A 17333-nucleotide genomic window follows, 5' to 3' on the forward strand; every position below is an offset into this window, starting at 1 on the left:
CAGTGTGTGTGCACTGTGAAATAGATGCAGTCTATATGGAGACTCACTCAGAACTATTGATGGGAAATAAGAGAGCACATTAATTCAAGTGTCTCACTGAGGACTTGTACTTTCCAACTTTACTAACTTTTGAGAGAAAATAGCTATTGTTTACTGCAGCAAATGCAACCATATATAGATAGAATGAGATAAAACAATGGATGGATGGATGAACGTTACAGTTGCCAAGCAAAGTGTAAGGTCCCTGCACTTTTAGACCAATGAATTTCTATAACTTTTCCTAGACAATTTGTAAAAATGATTTCATAGACACTGCACTCAGTGTTACCTAAGCTGATTAAATGTTTTAGCGCTGAGGATTTAAATTTATACATATGTAATTAATTTTATAATTATTTATATATAATTTATTATGTGTTGTCGCAGGTGTTGCATTTGTTGCATTTCACAACTGTTTCAGATGTGGCTTTTTTTTCACCACACAGATTTAAGGTATGTCAGCTTGCACCAACAGCTCAAGCAATCGCACACACATATATACACACACACACGGTTTAATATATCTACAATTTAAGAGGAGCCCATGGTGCTCAGTCTCAGCAGATCGGTTTCGGTCTTAAGTTGCTGCTGTGCGTTTGCCCACTCGCCGTGTCCACTCCTGGTCGTCTCGGGACCTTGACGCTGCTGTCAGATAAAGGCACAGCTCTATTCTGCTGTGGACAGATGAGGCGGCGAGTAGACAGGTAGGCAGGCAGCAAGCGTGGAAAGGGCAGACGGAGAGCTGAATACTCATCCAGGGATTCACACACGACAGCTGACTGGTATTTAAGATCTCACGTACTGTACAGAGCAGGGCAAAATGCACAAACATTAGTGCTCCCTCTTTTTCTGGATGCAAACACACACACAGTGGCACACACACACTCTGACTAAAACTTTCCTTTATCAGCCTCAAAGTGTCTTTGAACCCTGAACAAGTAGCACTTTCCTTTAATTGCAGTCTGTCACATATTTTAAAGAATAGTTGTTTGGAAGGGTGAAAATACATCAATGTCTGTCTGTTTAAAGAATTGAGAGAAAAGTAGAGGTGCACAAAAATTAGTGCTCCCTCTTTTTCTGGATGCAAACACACACACAGTGGCACACACACACTCCGACTAAAACTTTCCTTTATCAGCCTCAAAGTGTCTTTGAACCCTGAACAAGTAGCACTTTCCTTTAATTGCAGTCTGTCACATATTTTAAAGAATAGTTGTTTGGAAGGGTGAAAATACATCAATGTCTGTACATTTAAAGAATTGAGAGAAAAGTAGAGGAGGAATAAAAGACAAAGAGTGGCAAATGGTCATCCAGACTTAATGAAGAATCCTTCTCATTTCCTAGTGAGTTGCATAATGAGGGAGCATTTAAGGTATTATAGGCGTGTTTCATAAATAAAGGCTGTTCCAAATGCTAAGAAGCTTAAAGTTCACCTCAAAATGTTTTTTTTTCATTATTTACTCATTCTTATGTCATTCCAAACCTGTATGAGTTTCTTTCATCTGCAAACACAAAATAAGATATTTTAAGCAATGTTGATTTTGTCCATTCAGTCAAAGTCAATGAGGTCTAAAACAACGTTTGATGAAGCAACATTCATCTGAATTATGAATTTAATTCATTCAGTACTGAAAAGAATTGAAAAAGCTAATTGAGTGAAATGAATGACATTTATTTAGTTTCATCTTTCTTTGTGCTAACTGTTAGCTCACAATGTTAAAAAAATAATACAAAAAAATACCAATATATGGCAGTGTTTGCAAACATTTTTTCTCTCTCTCTCTCTCACGCACACACACACACACACACACACACCACACAAATGTTTATTGACATTATTTACAGCAACAGCTGCAGTATGCTTTTCTCTACGGATGAGTTCATGTTTTCCGTTATTAAAATAGCACTTGCCCTGTATTTTCAGAACCCAGTAGCTTTCTAAATCACACTAGCTTGATAGTATTTTTATAAAGTATATTTCTGTTAAATGTGTGTTTTGTCTGAATCTATGCTGTAGAAGTAATAAACTACAATAAAAACAACAATAACAATGTGCCATTATAAGAAGGTCTGCAGAATAATTACACATGTAGTGCATGTAGTTCATTAGAATGAATCAGCCCCATATAATTAACCCTGATGTAAAGTGTGAATGTGTAATCTACAGGTGCATCACAATAAATTAGAATGTCGTGGAAAAGTTCATTTATTTCAGTAATTCAACTCAAATTGTGAAACTCGTGTATTAAATAAATTCAATGCACACAGACTGAAGTAGTTTAAGTCTTTGGTTCTTTTAATTGTGATGATTTTGGCTCACATTTAACAAAAACCCACCAATTAACTATCTCAACAAATTAGAATACTTAATAAGACCAATAAAAAAAACATTTTAAGTGAATTGTTGGCCTTCTGGAAAGTATGTTAATTTACTGTACATGTACTCAATACTTGGTAGGGGCTCCTTTCGCTTTAATTACTGCCTCAATTCGGCATGGCATGTCGCCACCACGGTTTCTTGTCTCCATTGGCAACACGCACGATTTGTGTCAATTGCAGTGGCCGTCGCAGGTATCAGAGAGTGCAAGTGGCAATTGCAGGTGACATTGTAATTTAGTTTCTTTTTTCTCGTCTTCACCACCTGGCTACTGTTGTAAAATGTCGAGAGATTCAAACAAAAAGTAATCAATAAATAGAACAAAATAAAAATTAACTGTTCTAAGCACGTTAACTGTTTTTACCAATACCTTATTTGCCCAAAATCCTGAGCTAAGCCTTAAATTCTGAGGTGGATTTGAAAGTATGTGTACTGTTTCTTTGCCAGTAAGCCGAAAAACAGTCAGTCTGACTCTTAACACATAGATGCTGGGTAAAATCCATCTCCATTTGTACGAAAAATCTAAACGTTTCTGTCTGAAAGGATTTTTACTGATGGTATCAAAATTATGTTGTTTTGTCTTCTGAAAAATAACTTGTTTTCATAATACAGTAGCCTTTTTGGTCTGTAGCTATTTTTGTTATACTTTATGGTCCTTATCTCGTGCCATTATTCAATGTGAAGTCTCAGTTTTACTGTATGTATTTATTTTGTCACTATGTGTTGGATTTAACATTGACAGATACTTACAAGAGACATTTTGCCATATTGCCTCTGATTGGCTAGATCTGCCTTAATAACTAGAAGAATAAGAATTTAAAAAAAAGAAGAGGAAGAGGAGGAAGAACTATTTTGGTCCCACTCTATATTGGGGGTCTTTAAATACTATTTTACTGAATAATATGTTATATATGTTCCTGTGGTTCAGTGGTAGAGCATTACGTCAGCAGTGCAAAAGGTCTTGGGTTCAATTCCCAGGGAACACACATACTGGTAAAAAATGTATAACCTGAATGCACTGTAAGTCGCTTTGGATAAAAGCGTCTGCTAAATGCATAAATTTAATTATTAAATTATACATTATTATTAATTATTATTAATAAAATAATGGATTGTTAGGTACAATATACCTATTGTGTTCCAGTTGAATTGCTAAACAAACACTTTTGCTGCTATTGAAGTGGGATTGGTGGATTAGTGATATGGCTAGGTTTAAGGTGTAGAGGTAAGATCAACAGTGTAATTATAGAGATATCTACAGAAATTAATTTCAAATGTAATTATTTTTAAATATATGTACAATGAAAAATCATGGTTGTACACAATAAGTGCATTGTATCATATGTAAAATTTGAAATTTAAGGTGTTACAATCAATGTTAATTGATTAATCAATGAAATAATATATAAGTGACTGCTAACCTAATTTCTATGAAAATTCTACAGTCATTCCCCTTCAACCAATTTCTATGTAAAATCCCTTTCATATATTAAAAATTATGTTTATACAGTGGTGGGTCATCAGGGTCCTTCTCTGCTGGCCCTATAAAAAATAAAATTCTGTGAAAATGGTTTTTTTATTATTTAGGTATCATTTTCATTTGTGTAATGTCCACAAAATGGTCTATGATTAGTTTCGTTGAGGTTGAACTGGAATATCCTACATTAAAAAAGTCTGCGGCCAGCACTACAGATAGTGCTACCCTTTTGTTCAAAGACGTCGCATGTGATTTGTAACGAGCATTATAGTGACGGAATCATCAGCCATTCAAATTTTGACGTTCAATGACACGTCAAGGCCCTCTGGGTCTAGCGACGTGCCCAGTGCTACCCCCAGCCTTTAGTTGGGAATTTCCAAGGTATGAAAGTGAAATTCAACGAAAAGAAAATGACAGCCGCAGTCGCCGGCGCCTACACAAGATCTTGTTGCCGATCTACTAAAAATGCCTTTTTCAAGGCGCTCTTTTGTAGACAAAAGAGGAATAACTGAGAAAGGAAGACCTACACCCAAACTGAATTCGCTAACAAAGGTTTTGTGCGCCATTTCAAAGATTGCAACTACGAGTGCTATGAGTGGCTAACAGCTAGCACCAAGCACAACAAGTTATTTGGCCATGTTTACTTTTTAATACGAGTAAGGGACACGGAATGGGAATTTGCATAGTGACCCGTGTATTGGTGGATTACTTTTACTGATCCATGTAAGAAAATTTACTCTGCATTTAACCCACCCTAATCTAGCCTACTGTTGAAATTGTTGATCAGCTGTCATTGTTGTTGAGAGCCTGTGTGCAGCAAAATATGCGCATTATATGCATATGGCTGCGTTAGCTGTAACAGAGATGTGTAAGATAGTTGTGTAAGGGTATGTAGTTTACAGTTGCTTACTGAAGGCCCTGACTGAAACCCCACGGTACACCACTGGGTTTATATAATATTTAGAGTGCCTCCACTGGGACAGAAAGCCTGTCCCTGTTATCTGTTTACACATAAGCAACACATATGAAAAGAAAATCTGAAAGCTCTGCTATCAATTTACACATACACAGACACACAAAACAAACCACTCTAAAGGACAAATGCTCAGAATAAATACTAAAAGTAGGAGCAGCAGTTCAGGGCTCTGGTCAAAACCTCTTTCTATCTGCAGAGCAACACAGTGTGCACACAGGCTGGCCAAAACAGCAGCTAGACAACAGAGGTCCGGCCAAATCAATACTAATGAATTCTGAGGTTGAAATTGCAGACAGATTTCATTGTGGCCTGGACTTCATAAACAATACATTTTCATTAAGACCTGCAAAAGAAAACTTAGCGAAAAACAACAACCAGGGCCGCTGGATGGAAAACTACTTGTAGACATCTGATACTACAGTGATATTGTTATGTGCTGTGTATTGTATTACAGTCATACACTGACCATTAAACGCTCTCATATTTGGTCTTATAAACATTAAACTGATTGTAACAGTGGCAGGGATGTATGCAGTGTAGCAGCTAGCTCATACAGTTATGTCAACCTCACCTATCAACATCTTACTTTGTGCAAAGGCAAATTAGTTTACCATTGACTGATTTCTAAATACTGATCTGTGTGCTGTGGTGTGGTACAGTAACGTAATTAGTATATGGAAAATGTCACTGAAACAAAAAGAGTGCAGTATTGCTAAAAGAGAAAGAAGGAGCGTGATGAGTGAAGGTGGGTTGAAGTAGCAACCTTGCAATTACAGAGAGGATTGAAAGTCTGAGTCCACATTGAAAAGATGAGATTAAAAATTTATTTTAAACCTAGAAAATATCAAGAGTGATGAAAGAATAACTTTTCAACAAGCTAGAAGTTATGGCACAAAATGAAAAAATAAATATTTCAGATTTTGCACTTCTAATTGATCTCCTTCAAACAAAAGGTCTCATCAGTCAGTAAAAAACAAACTCCTAACGAAAGAAAACCTGTAGTGATCATTTGTTGGAATCAAGGGCTTTCTTTAACCTTCTTTAAAAGGCTTGTTACAAGATGCTCTTTGGATCATTATGAAATCATGCTCGATTACATCAGGTTTTTCACAAACTTGTCGAGCTCATGGAGCTCAAGTGCAAGTGCAATTCTAAATTAACAAAAATTGTACTAACAATATCATTTGTAATAGGGAAAATTATATTGAATATAAAAAACAAAAACAAAAACAAAAAAAGAAATACAATCCCATGGAACAAAAATTATGTTCATCCGTATTTCGGATGAGACGTTAAACCGAGGTCCTGACTCTCTGTGGTCATTAAAAATCCCAGGATGTCCTTCGAAAAAGAGTAGGAATGTAACCCCGGCATCCTGGCCAAATTCGCCCACTGGCCTCTGACCATCATGGCCTCCTAACCATCCCCATATCTGCTGATTGGCTTCATCGCTCTGTCTCCTCTCCACCAATAAGCTGGTGTGTGGTGGACGTTCTGGCGCAATATGGCTGCCGTCGCATCATCCAGGTGGATGCTGCACACTGGTGGTGGATGAGGAGATTCCCCCCTTCTATGTAAAGCGCTTTGAGTGCCCAGAAAAGCGCTATATAAATGTAAGGATTTATAAGAACATTTTGCTAACATTCCCATTACATGTCCAGTTTTAAAATGTTTTAAAAATGAAAGGGAACATTTAATTTTATCATTATCCTATCAACAAACATTATGGGAACATTACTTTTGAATGTTCTCTCTACGTTCGGAAACAAGTAACATTAAACATAAAAAAATGGTAGACGAACGTCCAACTAAAATGTTTCCGGGAAAAAAAAAAAATCGAATTCATGAATGATGTAGTAAAAAAATTTTGTGCTAATGTTTTGGGAACATTTTTAAAGACAGATAGCTTTGAACCAACATTCTATTAACATTACCGGAAGAACATTTGAAAGAACTCTGCCAGAATGTTAGCCAAAGTTCTGAGAACATTCCCTGTTAGCTGGGATAGAAGCTTGACTCCACTGTATTTTCAGTATAATCTTCAAACAAAGTGACAGGTACAACGTAATACTTTTAAAATGTAGTAGATTTACTTTTTTTTTTTGCCCACAATGGATGGAACACATGAAAGCAGTCCAAGAAAATCTGGCCTGGTTGTTCCACCAATGGCTAGAATCCAGTCATGTGACCAGCTGTTTGAGATCACTAATGGATGCGGCATGCCGTACCACAGGCTCAGAGTGTGATGCTCACTGCATATTCTATTGTTGTCTTTAACAGAAGCACTGAACGATTCTCACGACAGTTGGAGATTAAAATATCAACCACCCACACGAGAACCTTCAAGCAATCAAAAACACAATAAAAGAAGAAACACTGTAATACGACACACCTGTGGGACTAAAGACATGATCTAGAATACTTCTGATTTAACTTATTTGTAGATTAACTAACTCTAACATCCTGATAATTCTTTATATTTCCTATTGGCACTAGCTTACTAAAGTGAGCCTTGAAATGAAAAGGGAAAACAAATGGATGTTTGTGGAACTTAATCAAGTATACTTTAACCCATATTTCTTAGGTTAAAGAAGTCTTAGGATCTGTAAAGCCTTAATAGTGCACCTATTGTATGCAAACCCGTGCCTCTGAAGATCATAAGGCAATGTGTAAATATCACTGCCTCTTTAGTACAGATCAACTCGCATTAAATTCTCACCTAGCAAATAAACGGCCACAACACCATCTCTTAGAAGAGATAAACATGTTTTTATGTGAGCGTTTTGTGGTGTTAGTATGATGTCGCATTAACTACAAGTAAACAGGTGTAGATTGCTCTTGGGAGATATTGCATTGCTCTGAACTGCTCAAAGTCAGAGCAAACATTTAAAGAAAGCACCTTAGTGTGGAGTTCATGTATTAGAGAGCTAATGAAGGCATTCAAACACTTGAATATTCACTGATAGCACAACCAGACGGTCATTTTAGCTAATTAAACCCTGGCAGGGTTATCAGGACCCCGACTCAGAGAGGCGGAAACTCAACAAATAAATAAATATGAGGGCATGAAATATTGATTTGAATTAAAATTATTTTAAAATATTTCCTGTATATTATCTTTCAGCTTCCGCTGAGAAAAATTTCACTGAGCTACTTCTCCTTTTTTTTTTTGTAAACATGCTCTAGACAGACATCTTTGACCGTTCTATGACCCCTAACAGTTTTACAGTAATGTTTATAAAGAAGTTCTCCAAGATCATTTTCACTATTGATAACAAAAATACAAGATGGCACCAGTTGCCTATGTATAAAACAAGAGAGAGCAAGTATACGGTGTAATGAGAGGAGCATCAAGTTAGATTACCCAGAACGCTCTGTCATAAGAAAAGTGCCATGAACGACTGCAAATATTAGGAAGAATTTAACATCTGGATTGAAAGTTTGACCAATCAGAATGTTATATATTTATCTCTGAAAATAATATTATTGCAGACTCTCAACAAATTAAGAATTAGGTGGACATCAGAAATACTGTCCATATAACACACATAATCTCAACATAACTTCTAATGTAACAAAACTAAACTGTGAACACATTTCACTAAACATGTGGTAGCACATGAAATCAGCAGAATGGCACACTATTACACTTAACTAACTTGTCATCTAATTTGTACATAAAACATCAGAACTAGCTGCAGTGCATTCTGGGAAACCCTGGACGCCACATTATATCATAAACTCATACGCAAGTTTATATCCATCTCCCTTCTCTATTCCATTTGAAATGACTGAAAGATGAATTATCCCCCAAAGCCTTTGCATGTTATCAATATGTGTATGTGATGCTGCTAGCAGCCAAGGTGAGGTTAGTGGTAAATGCAATTCTCACTCTTCCTTTGGGAGTGGAGGTGATAATGGAGGTGGATAGTGCGGCCCAAATCACAGATTACAGCTGAATGTATGAGAGGGTCTTTTTCTCCTCGTCTTCTCTCAGAGACTAGAGAGATATGTAGCGGTAGAAAGATCAAGGCCACCACACATACCAGAGTGTGTTATCATCTCTGTGCATCTCAGAACTGTGGAGTGGATGGGGGAAGACTGTAACACAGTGCGCTCCCTGGGGAACCTGCCTGAAGGGGTGCGAATGCAGCTATCATGTTTCAATTCCTCCATTCGCTTCAAACATTATCCGGCCATCAGTTTTGCTTACTGCAGTTTTATTTAAGAAGCATGCTCCTGAACGGCAACAGCACCAGGTACAAACCTATAGGAGAAAAATTATTTTTCAGTTCTGATATTATCAACAGGTAAAGAGTAGTTTGTGACATTGCTAAACACTGGATCACAGAAGCAAATATGATTGCCATTTGTTACTCATTCGTTGCACGAGTTGGCCACTGTGCTTCAATCAAAGCATGTGATAGTACACTTGGAGGGACTGTCTCTGCGGGTTAGCCAGCTGTGCATTGCGCTTACAGCATGACTGTGATCTCAGGAGCTCCAGTTTTTGGGTCACCCTTCCCATTTATCTAAATGCCTGTTCACACCAAGAGCAAAATGCAAAAGTGAAGCTAACTGGCAAAAATAGTCCTACTCGCACTATGAGCGAAACGAAAAAGCACTATGGACATTCACATGATTTAATAGAAAACACATTACTGTAGATGACAGCAGAGATTAATTCAAATGCCCCACAAAAACCATAAACAGCTAGTAACACTCCAAAGAGAAAGGAAAACTTGAAAACGCATCATATGACCCCTTTAAGAAACACAATGGCTTTCAGCATTGATGATGAGAAATTATTAATAATAAATCAAATATTAATAAAATTAATACAATCATTTAATTAATTCAAATGTATAAAATTATAATAATAATAATAATGAGAAATATTAGTATGGTTTCTGAATTATCATGTGACACTGAAACAGGAGTAATGACTGCTGAAAATTCAGCTTTGCCATTACAGGAATAAATTATACTGAACAAAATTATAAACGCAACACTTTTGTTTTTGCCCCCATTTGTCATGAGCTGAACTCAAAGATCTAATACTTTTTCTATGTACACAAAAGGCCTATTTCTCTCAAATATTGTTCACAAATCTGTCTAAATCTGTGTTAGTGAGCACTTCTCCTTTGCCGAGATAATCCATCCACCTCACAGGTGAGGCATATCAAGATGCTGATTAGACAGAATGATTATTGCACAGGTGTGCCTTAGGCTGGCCACAATAAAAGACCACTCTAAAATGTGCAGTTTTATCACACAGCACAATGCCACAGATGTCACAAGTTTTGAGGGAGCGTGCAATTGGCATACTGACTGCGTCTTGAAACTGTGGACACTTTGAATCACTTTGAGACTTTCTTTTTGACGCTTTTTGAATCTTTTTCCTCTTCAAATAACTTTTTGCCATTTTTTGCTGGAGCAAATGGATGGACTGTTTTTTCCTTTAAAGAGACTTGTTGGTGGTTTAAAAATAATTTTTTTTACACTACCTCATGAGACTATTACAACCAAGTGCCTCTTGTCTATTGACTAATAAGGACTCTTGTATGGAAAATGATCAATATCACAATTGTGAATGTATGCTTGTTGCAGAAATACTGAAACTAAAAAAAGAGTTGTAGAAAAAAAAAATGTACAAGGAAAATGTTGATAACAGTGCTGTAATATCTTATGTTGGAGATAACTGCTGGGTCAAGTTAAAAGTTTAAATACTGTAAATTGAGCATTACTGTGACTAATTAAGCAATTTGATGTCAGGACGACATCTTTACTTTGAGGGAGAGAGTGTGGTATGCTGAATAAGGGTTTATCATAATAGTTATTGCTTCAAATTAATATGTTATATTGTATATTGAGATGGATGTGTGTGATTGGGTGAACGAAAATGTGCGCGCCAGTGCGTGCATTTGTAGAGGGAGTTCTCGCGATATGCTTCATTCATGATAAAGCATCGGTGAAGAAGCATCGCTTGAACGCAATTCATTTCATATCATCCTTTACAGGTATAGAACGTACAAAAGGCACACCATCATTGTTCTAATCGCTTTATAAGAAAGACTGTTTTCTATATTAATTGTTTTTCGAGATGCATATAAGTGCTATGTCCGTAAACTCTGTGTTTAATGTTAACAATCAATTCCGAGCACATGGTTAGCATAAATGTGCCGCGATTAGCGCGCACGCTGGTGATTCTGAAATGAAGTACAGAGTATATATGTACTGTTGTATGCATTTCATGTTATACTTTATTAATTATATGTGTTTGTTATTCTTTATTCCTTACTTCTGTTATTAGTTTATTTCATGCTTATTCACTGATAGTGTGTGTATGAAGTCATGAGTAGACTATGTAGTCAAGTGGACATATTTGCATACCTGGCATGAATGAAATTGTGAAAAGTGGTTACCAAATGCCATCAATAAAATGCACCTGTGTTCGTTGTCCATAACATACGCCTGCCCATACCATAACCCCACCGCCACCATGGGCCACTCGATCCACAACGTTGACATCAGCAAACCGCTCACCCACACGACGCCATACACGCTGTCTGCCATCTGCCCTGTACAGTGAAAACCGGGATTCATCCGTGAAGAGAACACCTCTCCAAAGTGCCAGACGCCATCGAATGTGAGCATTTGCCCACTCAAGTCGGTTACGACGACGAACTGCAGTCAGGTCGAGACCCCGATGAGGACGACGAGCATGCAGATGAGCTTCCCTGAGACGGTTTCTGACAGTTTGTGCAGAAATTCTTTGGTTATGCAAACCGATTGTTGCAGTAGCTGTCCGGGTGGCTGGTCTCAGACGATCTTGGAGGTGAAGATGCTGGATGTGGAGGTCCTGGGCTGGTGTGGTTACATGTGGTCTGCGGTTGTGAGGCCGGTTGGATGTACTGCCAAATTCTCTGAAACGCCTTTGGAGACGGCTTATGGTAGAGAAATTAACATTCTATTCACGGGCAACAGCTCTGGTGGACATTCCTGCAGTCAGTATGCCAATTGCACGCTCCCTCAAAACTTGTGACATCTGTGGCATTGTGCTGTGTGATACAACTGCACATTTTAGAGTGGCCTTTTATTGTGGCCAGCCTAAGGCACACCTGTGCAATAATCATTCTGTCTAATCAGCATCTTGATATGCCTCACCTGTGAGGTGGATGGATTATCTTGGCAAAGGAGAAGTGCTCACTAACACAGATTTAGACAGATTTGTGAACAATATTTGAGAGAAATAGGCCTTTTGTGTACATAGAAAAGGTATTAGATCTTTGAGTTCAGCTCATGAAAAATGGGGGCAAAAACAAAAGTGTTGCGTTTATAATTTTGTTCAGTGTACATTTTGAAATCTATTAAAATAGAAATATGGTGGTAGTGTAGTATGCAAATATTCTGTTTATAGGCCTGGTTACAGTTGCTCTCAAAATAAATTTGAGTGGCACGTGGAAAGACCTCTGAATTGGTTTTGAGTTTGGTAAAGTTCAATGCTTGTTTAAGGTAGCAGTAAGAGCTTCTAATGTATGTAAAATTGAAGGTTACTGGTGCCCACAAAGCCTAAGAGAACATTATTAGGCAAATCACTGTATTATTGATCTTCAAAAAAAAAAAAAAACCTTCATAGGTGCTTTCCTTTTCCCTCTTTTGGCCAAATCATTCCAGCTTGTCAGAGATATGGTTTACTATGATGAAAAATTTGATCAACATTATGATTGCGGTATGGCTCTCAGATCTGCTTGCATACTAAATCGACACAACTGCATGATGGTTTAAAGCCTCAAGCTTGTAAAGAGATGAGTAAAGATGTGTTTGTCTTTGTACTTTGGGTCTGATTAGACTGGGGGTGGTACAAGACAAATTTGTTTCTTTTCCTTAGATGAGATTACCTAAATAGAATGTTTCACCAAAATAATTTTGCCAAAATGCTTCAAAAGAACCACTGCCAACTTCAACTGAAAGGTCACCTCAAATCACTGTAAACAAGAAAATCACCACTGGATACAACCTACTCATTTTAACTGCTCTTTAGTTAGTACAGCAATTCTCAACGTTTCCCTCAACTGGGCTGAAAGCAAGTCTAGTGGGCCGTATGTCATTTTAGATGACATATAACATCATCAATACAACCAACAGGGTTAATTAGGCTATTATACACCAGTTTATATACACACACATACATATATATATATATATATATATATATTATGAGATAATAACAGAACGCTACCCACATAATTGAACGTGCAATGTGATGAGGTCATATGACAAAGTAGAACGCTGATAATTAAAATGTTTATTGTAGAATGCCAACTGTTTAATTTACATCCAGTTTTATTCAGCAGTATTCCATTGCAAGCACAGCCTTTGACTTATAGTGAAGGACAATGGATACATGTGTAGTAACTGCGTGGGTTACACAGGCTGTCCACATCCAAAAAAAGAAGGAAAAAAGGAATATTATTTTTTTCAATGGTTGAGAAATTATGCACTGCTAACTTTACGCTCTCTCCTTTCTTTATTATCTGTCATTTTTGTCCTTCTAACATCTGCTGCAGTTGGACTACAATATTTTCCACTCTTTCCCTTTTCTTCTCTTCATTTTTCCTTCATAGGCAACAGAGGACAAGCAGGCAGTTGATAGACAGGATCTCCAGGTTTGACCTTCTAAGAGGCTGTGCAATTCCGCCTGTCTCCTTTCCAATCCCTCCCACCAGCCTCTCTCTCACTCTGTGCTAAGTGATGGAGATGCAGCTTCATTGAAAATGACGTCTTAAAGAGCTAGAAAAAGGTTACAGTGGCTGACTTCATGACACGGGTACATTATTTATATCCAACTTCCCTGCAGTGCCTTGGTCGCCTAATTGGTGAAATGAGGGATTTTTATACATCCAAGGGACCAGTAACACACACACAAACACTACAAACTACATTTCTTACAATAAGCTTATGGTCAGTTTTGCTTTTCACTTAAAGTATTTCAATGAAGCTTACTGTAGATTTATGAAAATAACTACTAAATTTCTAAAACAATATGAATTAATACATTGAAAAAAGGAAACCAACCAAAAAATCTGCTCTGTCCCATTCAACATCTACCGTCCCATTCAGGAACGCTCTCCTTAAGTTATAAATTAGCTTCATTCATTGTAATTCACTCCCTGCCTTTGGTTCAATATATGAGCTTGGTTAACGGTCTCTACAGGATATCTTGCTGTTATTATAGATGAAAGCCTCTCTAGGGAGGAATCCGCTCTAAAGCCATCATGCAGTGCTGAAGGAGTGTGAACACAAGGCCAAGACCACGCAGCTCTGAACAGATTATCCCTCTACACCTTTCAATCTATTCCACACCTCCAACTCTTCCATTTACGCCATTCTCTGGAGGACTGGTCTTTAAATAAATGAGATTCAATCAATCAGAGATGATTTGCAATGCATTTATAATGTTAGCTTACACACATGAGGACAGATAGATTTCTGTAGGGGAATTATGTCCTAGAACGCCACTACAAAGAGATGTATTGCATAGGATTTTGGCCTTGAAGGAATTGTTCATCCAAAAATGAAAAGGTTGAATAAATGATGATGGAATTATGTCATTTCAAACCTGTATGAATTTATTTTTCTGCTGATCACAAAAGGTATTTTGAATGTTGGTACAGTTTTAGTTACTATTGGCATTTACTGTCCATTGAAACATTTTTCAAAATGTCTTCATTAATGTTTCACAGAAGAAAGAAATTATATGAGGGTGAGTAAATAGTGGCAGAATTTTCTTTTTTTTTGGGTTGAACTATCCAGAATTTCTCAAAGCAGCATTCAAAGGTTGTCTGTTTTTCTTTTTTTTAGATTTATTTTTGGCATTTTTTGTCTTTATATTGTTATATGACATAGATGAAACAGGAAGCGAAGTGGGAAAGAGAGAGGGGGGCGGGATCGGGGAAGGTCCTCGAGCCGGGATTCGACCTCAGGATGCCTGCAGCACAACGGCGCTTTATATCGGCACGCTGCCCACAAGGCTATCGGCGGTGACAGCTGTCTGCATTTCTGGTTAAAAATTACAGTTTATAATTTAAAATTTACTTCTGAATGGCTCACGACTTGCTTGACCATCAAGCACCTTTTGTTTTCAGTTTGGTGACAATGGCGATTTCATTGGGTTGGGATTACACACTTACATGTCTGTAACTGGAGAGGACAGGGCACAGGTGCAGGGAATGTTCCAAATTATGGTTGGCAAGCCCCGCGACAAGCCAGAATGAGCCACAACATCTGTCTCTGCTGCTCGGCATCCGGCTGATCAGAAGTCAATTATAAAAACGTTAGCACCCCTGCAAAGGTAAATCGCCTTCCATTAGGAATAATCATTGCTCAATGCTTGTGTGTGTGGCACTAATTTAGTTTTGTGAGGGTGCTTTGAGATGAGAATGGGGGTGAAGTGACAGAGGAAGAAGGAGAGTGAGAGAGATTGCTTTAAGCAGTAATTTTCAATAGTCTTGATGGAATCATGTGAACCAAAACATTGACGATACACGCAAACCCACAGATCTGCCTTGTGTCTCTCATTACATTACTGTCTTAAAAAAGGGGAGAAGAGTTGGGCTCTGTGCAGCGTCGCCCATCTGACAGCCCACAAAAGAAAACATATTTAGATTGAATTAAATTGACAGCCCCTTGACATAAGAACTGATTTACAGAGGACAAGATATCACAGCTCAACCCCCCCAATATATAGACTTTAAAGGAAAGCGCCCAGCGAAGACAGACAGGAATATGCTGTTCAAAGATTGGATTTTCTTTTTTATATCTACAAAGGAACATGCATACTCAAACACACACACACACACACACACACACACACACACAAGCGCTTCCCCACATTCACACACACACACACACACACACCGTCCATGATCAGGTTGCAAGCGTCGTGAGAAAATGAGAAGGGCTGTCAGTCAAATGGAGAAATGATGCAGGATCTGTCAGGCCTGCATATACTCAGAAATTGATTGGCAAAACTTTCATAGGGAAAAACTATAGCAAACCTTTGCAGAGTTTCTCATCTCAAGACCTCAGTGAGAACGCCTGTGGAGAGATATTGTGATCAGAGATTTGCAGGGAAAAGGACAGTGCACTAAAACGGTTAGTGCATTGACTCATGACCACAGAACACAGAAACACTACAGCCTTGGAGAGAAAGAATCTACTACCAGCATTGTGACACTATCCAACTGCTATAATCTGACATCAAATAAAACAGTAAGTATATTTAATTTGAGCAAATTAAAGAATAATAGACATAAATAAATACAGAATTTCAAATTTAAATAAACCATGAATACAACCACATGATTACATTATGCTAAAATAAAATAATACTTTTATTATTATTAAATAAACTAAATGATATTCCTGTCAATAAGTTTGCACTGAAGGAAATTTGTGTGTGTCAAAGAAGCATGTTGATTTAGTTAGCATTATCTACAGAGAAACTGAAAATGGCACAAACCCATACTGCGTGGCACAATAAAAAGAAAAGTAGAAAAGTAAAAGTAAAAAAAACAACAAAAAAAACAATCAACAGTTTTTGTGCCCAGGGCCCACGATCTCTTAATCCATCTATACTTTTCTCAGAACGGCACAGCCTCCATCTTCAGGGCCACAGACAATAGAGCGCCAATCAATAGAGCTGACATTGAAATGCAAGCAAACAGATTGAAGGTAAAGGATGCCATGGCAACAGGCATTACTGAGTCTCAAACTCGAAGGACAGTTCCATCAAAATGACTTCATTAGACAGTCTAACACTTTTATTTGCATGCATTTAATCCACACACACAAAAAACTAATCCACTTCAATTAACTTAGTACTTAAAGTTGCCAAAACAGCATTCGCAAGTAGATCTAGGAGAATTGTCTTAAAATGAAAAATTTTATTTTAATATCAATGATTTACCAAAAATGTAAAATATGTGAAAGGGCACAGATGGTGATTTTGTTCAAATCTGACTGCAAAACCTCAGAACAAGTACAACTTTTCAAATTAAGGGCCAGTTTTACTAAACAGGGCAAATTAGCGCAAGAATGCAAGTCCAAAACAGCGCCGAAGGGAGGGGAAATTTCTGCGGGCGATTCACTAACAATGCACAAATTAAAGAACACAGATGCAACATCTCATTTACATATCGACCAACGCAATATACCAAGCACAGCGCAAATTAGCGTTGTCGCAAATAAAGAATAAAATAAAGAAGCCACAGTACGTTGAAAAGGACCGGAGGACAAAAAATGAAGGTTTGCTAGAAGTTTTGATAGACCTGGTATTGCGTGACTCCTAGTTGAGGGTTCCAAGTCTTCTTTTATTTCCTGAAGCAAATTAAAAATAACATGTCTTGGCAAACGATATGTTCGGATAATGTGTTCTTCTGGCATTCAAAATAAATTAATAC

The 17333-nt window shown here is 37.5% G+C and overlaps 1 long non-coding RNA gene across 2 annotated transcripts in view; it reads right to left on the minus strand.

The window, feature by feature from the left end:
* Positions 1-665: 665 nt before the first annotated feature.
* LOC107738775 (uncharacterized) overlaps positions 666-17333 on the minus strand; it is a 37025-nt gene continuing 20357 nt past the window's right edge. The window contains exons 1-4 of one of the 2 annotated variants that reach the window (XR_001639924.1): positions 15930-15972; positions 15063-15215; positions 8916-9136; positions 666-840 (exon numbers count right to left, since the gene is read on the minus strand). This is a non-coding gene — a long non-coding RNA (uncharacterized LOC107738775). Of the gene's footprint in view, positions 841-8915; positions 9137-15062; positions 15216-15929; positions 15973-17333 lie in introns of those variants that run through there. The other variant, XR_001639925.1, reaches the window with a different exon arrangement.

Source organism: Sinocyclocheilus rhinocerous, unplaced genomic scaffold (assembly GCF_001515625.1).
Source record: "Sinocyclocheilus rhinocerous isolate Xijiao unplaced genomic scaffold, SAMN03320098_v1.1 scaffold1938, whole genome shotgun sequence".
Lineage (NCBI taxonomy): Eukaryota > Metazoa > Chordata > Actinopteri > Cypriniformes > Cyprinidae > Sinocyclocheilus > Sinocyclocheilus rhinocerous.